This window comes from Myotis myotis, unplaced genomic scaffold (assembly GCF_014108235.1).
Source record: "Myotis myotis isolate mMyoMyo1 unplaced genomic scaffold, mMyoMyo1.p scaffold_m19_p_11, whole genome shotgun sequence".
Classification (NCBI taxonomy): Eukaryota; Metazoa; Chordata; class Mammalia; order Chiroptera; family Vespertilionidae; genus Myotis; species Myotis myotis.
The window spans coordinates 26,863,143-26,869,586 of NW_023416315.1; positions in this window are offsets into that span (position 1 = coordinate 26,863,143).

Genomic DNA, 6,444 nt, shown 5'->3' on the forward strand with positions numbered 1-6,444 from the left:
AACCCTAAAGGATAAATCCCCGTTTTCCAACACTTTATTTAGCTTTCTCCCCCCCCCCATGCGCCCCCCCACACACACACACACTGTCCCTATCATACTTTTAGAAATATAATTCATATATTAAGGAGTAATATATACTCATCTTAGAAAGTTGGAAAAACAAAGGTTAGAAAAAGAAATAACATTTAAATCACTCTACTATTCCATAAAGCATTTTTACCTATATCCTTCTAGTCATTTTAAAAAATATATACAGATGTAAATTCAATACATTCAACAAATTTGAGACTTGTTTCGAGTACTTATCTTTTTCCACTCAGCATTATGGAATGAACACATTTCCTTTGACTTTAAATATGATCCAAATGTAACTTTAATTACTGTATTTTATTGTCATATTGGTGTTTCACGACTTACCTCCAATCCTTTACAAGTGCATATTTACAAGTCCTTTACAGAGACCATTCTTATAAAGCTCTGCCTATGATAATTTCCTAATATTAAATAGACATGAAATTTCTGCATCAAATGAACATTCAAGTTTGTGGCTACAAATGGCCAGGTTGACTCCCAAGTAGGCTCTGCCAGTTCCCACTCCCTCCGACCAGCAACCCAGCATCGCAGGGACAGCCTGCCTCTCAATGCCTTCATTTACAAGTTTTCCCAATTCTCCTGCCCATAGGCACTGGATTGGTCCTGAAATGGCCACCCTCCTAAAGGTGACTTCTTACTTTGTATCTTTTCACCTGGATTTTTCTACTTCTACTACAAGAACATGAGGATAAACAGGTAAAAGAAAAAAATGTAACCAGCTAAGACCAAACAACACCACTGGGCAGTGTCATGTGATTTGTTGTTGTTGTTGTTGTTGTTGTTGTTGTTCTCCAGCACCTTTGTTGAAAAAAAAAAAAGAAAAAAAAACTGAAATTTGGACAATGACCTCTATATCAGTTTTATAAAGTAAATTACTCATTTTTTTCCTATTCCTAGACAACATCTTAGCTACTAAGGCAAGCATATTTGTATTTTTAAAAATAAAACTAAATTACTCATTACAATAGGTTAAAGGAAAAGTAACTATTTTTCATCTCATCATCAACACTGTGACTTATAGAGTGCTAGTGGCTCCTTGGGTCCCTCATGTTTACCAGTTATTCATTTATTCAATTAAAAATTGTGTTGATATTTTACATATAGTGTGCATGGTTTCAAAACAGATTACAGAAGTGCCCTTTCTTCTTCCACTTAAAGTCCTGACACCTAAACATCATTTAAAAAATAATCTGTAAGTTTTAAATAAGTAAAAAAAAAAAAAAATGGTTCAACTCTAGGAATCATTAACATTTTGTTGAAAAAACCAATTTTGAAAACCATGATTTTTTAAAACTGCAACGGACCTAAACATCATTGGGTTCTGAAGAGTAAGTACAACCATCAGCCTTAATCCTCTCCCTCAAGTTATGAACCATTGTTATATTCTCAACAAGCACATAATGTCCTGCAGTGAACACCTCCTCAGCATAGTAAAGAATGCCTGAAGAACATCCAAATAAACAGCTATTTTCCTGTTATTAATAGAAGTATGTTCACCATTCTGAAAACTGTTACAGCTTATAAATGCATTGTTCTCTGTACATTTTTAATATGATTGAAGCTCCTTTAAAATATGAAGTGTCAAGGCATTTTTAAATCATTGTATTAATAGAATAATTTGAAGCTAAATAAGGATTAGAAACACAGAGAAATTGATAGATTTTTTCCTTACACAAAATTATCCCTAGAGGTAAGACAAAATGATCTGCATTGCGACCATGAATCTATTGCACCTCCATATCTCAACACTCAGCTTTTCTAAGCAATGTGATCGTTTTTATTTTTCCCATGTTAGATTCACAAATTCAGTGTACTTTATAATACAGTGATTTTATTATATAAAACAACGTATGTTAAAATTGTTTTATCCTTATCATCTCCTAAATCAACGTTGATAGAAATGTCCGTAGATATTGGTTTTTCTTTTTTTAATAAAATTTGTTATTTGAGAGAGAGAAAGAGAAAGAGAGATAGAGAGAGAAAGAGAGAGAAAGACAGATTTGTTGTTCCATTAATTTATGCATTCATTGGCTGATTCTCATATGTGCCCAGACCCGGGATTGAACCCACAACCTTGGAGTTTCCGGGTGGTGCTCTAACCAATTAGCTACCCGGCCAGGGTGACATTGGTTTTTCAATACCTCCTAACAGTTTTTTAAAAAAATCCTAATGGTGTAAATTACTTCTGAAAAAAACTGTAATAATTAGTTTTAGAAATCTTAAAGCTATTTGGACACTTGGAATGTATCATTTTAGATGTTGCTTGGAGTCAATTTTTTTATACACTCTTTGCTGACTGAAAACTGCTTTTTGGTCTCAAACTAAGTTCCCCATAACTATCAGGTTACTATTAGTATTCAAACATGTAAACCAAAAAAGGATCTAAATGAAATCATATTTGGAAGACATAATCAGGCTTTCCAAGGAAAGTAAAAATAATCAGAAGCCTTTGCCATCAACAGGCAGTCATTCAGCCTGATCATCGTTTACAGTTGCCCAATGTGAAAGCAGATTTTGGCAAAATGAGCACTGGAAATTGAACCAAATATTATGCTAGCATGCATGAACATACAATTAAGATCCTTGGGTTGGTGTTTATTATTGCATTTGTCAGCATTCCCATTATAAAAACACTATTGTGGAAGATTTATAACATGGCTATAAAAATTCTGAGTTGAAACTCGATAAGCCAGTTTAATATAACTTTATTTTTTGTAATTACAAATCTTTTTAAAAAAGTAACTAAGACACTTAAGTACATTTTACAAGTGAGGTTCCAAAATGTACCTGTAACTTCAAAGAACAAGAGAGTCTAAATTTAATACAAAATGTAAATTAGATAATTTAATTTTAATCAAAAAACTGGCAGATTAATAATTAATGTTAAGTAAAAAATCTACTTTTTAAAGGGTGATAGTTTATTAAAAATATATTTAAATGTCTTAGAAAAAGTGTTGAAGTTTTGGTATATATCGGTATCTTTGGCCCAAGTTCATTCCAAGGTTCCTGAACTTTGCCAACATTTTGGGTGAAGTTAGGCCCAAATTCTGGTCAGTGCCCTGTCTTCCTGTGAATGCTGGACTAAAAAAGGTTACAAAACAAGAGTCAGCAGTTCTGACCATTTTGTTTTGAATTTGGGGTTTCTTTGAATCCAAAGCTCAAAACCAAACCTGGCCGAGGAGAAGAAGGAAAGGAAAGAAGCAATGCAAACTGACAGGAATAAAATACCAGAAAGATGGAAAAACTTCTTCAAGTCTCTAGAAACCAAAGCTTATAAGTTACCGCAACTTTCTCTGTGACACCAACTTTTAGTTCTGTGCTTAAAATACACTCTGTAAAGAAGTATAAGGAATAGAACAGAACAGTGTGAAAGTATTTTAAAACGCTCTTTACAGCTAATATTTGGTAGAATTAAAGGACCTTTAATATTTTGTGAAATCAACAGATTGGTGAATATTAAGGTATAGAAATTATCATAATAAACTATCTTACGGTTACTCAGTTCTTTGTTGTTTTCAAAGCACCATCCATGTACTTTCTCTCATTTGATCCTCCCAACTAGATTTCAAGAGGACCTAGGGCCTCAATTAAATTGAGTTATCAGTGTACCTTCTTAAAAATTCATTCACTCATTGAAATCAGCATGATACTGAGATTCCTAAAAAGGACCCATGGCCACATATAAGCAGCACATGACTTTGAAAGATATTGCCTTCAAAGATCAAAAGCACCTTCGCACACTCGGTGGATGATAAATTATACAAAAGTCTGGTATGGTCTGGCTCCCTCAAAGGCCACATTTTACAACCTTCTATTTCAGGCTCTATGAAGGAGATTTCCACCTGCAGCCAGCAAATGTAGATGACCTCAAAGCAGCTATTAAAGACAGCTTTTTATGCTATCCAGTCTTCAAAAGGGAAATATCTATAAGATATGGAAATAGATCAAAGAGTTGGTGAACAATAAAATGCAGAGACATCATAGAAACATGTTGAATGAATGAATCAATATGATTATACAATTATTTTACTGTAGATAATTTTTGATTTCTTCAAAACAGTAAAATCACAAGTTATATTTGTTACTGGTCAGTTCTTAAATATATTTAGTCCTATAATTTAGTAAAATGTTGACTAATTTAATCCCATAGTTTAGTGAAATTTTGGAGAAACTAGAAATGGGCTCAAGTAGGACCAAGTAATTGGATTATTAGTTCTGGATAAAATAATACCTATAATAATTAGTAGTAATTATTATTTGCATAATTACTTACATGAAAGCACATGTTCTAAATGCTGTGTTTAGTTCTTTACATAACTATTAAATTTCTCATAACTTTAGCATATTAATATCTTCATATTACCCTCAAAAAGAGGAGGACATTATGGAATAGAGAAGTTAAATAATTTCCCAAGCTCAATCAACTAATAAATAGTGAAGCTAAGATTTATACCCAGAGAAGAATCTCAGAGCCCAAATTCTTGGGGACTGGGGTTATTTGTAAATGATTATATGATTATTATATTTCAGCAGAAATTACGTGAAAATGAGTATTCTTTATTTTTACTGAGGATCTCAAAAACATGGACATGGGCTTCTCTTATACCAGAAGGATATAGTCTCTGAAGTAAAACCCAGGAGACGGACTTGAAGAGGCCTTGAATCAATGTTCTATGGAAATTTTGAGGCCACAACTTTCTTTTGATGGACACGCACTTATAAACACAAGCTTTGGAATTTGACAGAAGTGAGTCTGAATCATAAATACATCACATAATACTATGGAAGCCAGTATAACTGACTTAAGCTTATCGACCCTCAGAGTCTTCATCTTTAAAATAAGGATAATAATGTTTATCTGATAGGGCTGTTATGAGGATTGACTTAAATATGAATGCAGAAAAAATGATGTATAGTGAGCACTCAGTAAATGGTACACTATCAGAATACACATTATCATCATTATCATTATTGTTATTGTTATTGTTATACTAGAGGCCCGATGCACGAAATTCGTGCAAGGGGCTCCCCCACCGCTGCCACAGCTGCCTCAGCTTCCTCTGCCTTGGCCCCCACCTTCCACGGTGGCCAGGGGTCTCTGCCGCCTCTGCAGACTCTGCCGCCTCTGCCTCGGCCCCCACAGCCGCAGGTTTGTCCTGAAGGTCACCTGGAAGGACGTCTGGTCTAATTAGCATATTATGCTTTTATTATTATAGATTCCTTCAAAATCTATGGCAATGAAGACTCTACAAACAATGGCAATAGGTAAAAGCATGAAATACTACAGAAAGATCGGCACTCATTTATAATGCTTTTAAATAAACTGGAAAAATTAAAATAGATTTCTTTTATCCCCCAATAGTTTTTATGCCTAGAATACTTGACTGCCAGAAGTTAGTCCTGGTATACACATTTTTCTAAGTGGAACAATGCACCCCCAACTGAGAACACAGAGATCAAACTCACTCATATAACCTGCTACCATAAAGCACATATATTAAAAACAAGTGGTAGGTAAGTAACTTTAAATCTGAAAAAAAAAAATCTGAATTCATTCAGAGAGAAGTTCTATTTTGTCAGCAGCCCAGACATTATATTTAAGTACATGTTTTCCAAATTACTATGCATTTATTCAAATCAGATAATTCCTGATGAAATAAGTACATATCTTAATTGCAATGGTGGTTGCACTAATCTATATATGTGATAGAAAGTTATAGAACTAAGGCTTTTTACACCAAAGTCAATTTCCCAGTTTTGATATCTATATCTATATATATATATCTCTATATCATCTATCTCTATATCATCTGTATCTATATCTATATCTATATCTATATCTATATCTATATCTATATCTATATAAAGCTAATATGCATAGTGTCCCCTCAGGTGTTCAACCAGGAGACCAGGAGTTCAATCGCTTACTATGACATGCACTGACCACCTGGGGGCAGCGCAGAATGAAGGAAGGCCCGGGCCTGCAGCTGGAAGGCCCCAATCAGCCCTGATCGCTGGCTAGGTCTAGGGACCTTACCCATGCACGAATTTCGTGCGCTGGGCCTCTAGTTGTACTATAATGTGTAAGAAGTAACTAGTGGAGGAAACTGAGAGAAAGGAACACAGAACCTCTCTGTACCATCTTTGCAATGTCCTGTAATCTATAATTATTTCAAAATAAAGAGTGAAAAAAAATAAGATAATAACTATGACATTCCTTTGAACCTATAAAGCATCTTATAAATATATATTATTAATTTTAGGGAGACATTCATGTATACTTGATTCATGTCATGTTTTACAATTTTTCTTCATGTGTTTCATGAACATAAAACCAAGGTTTATGCATGG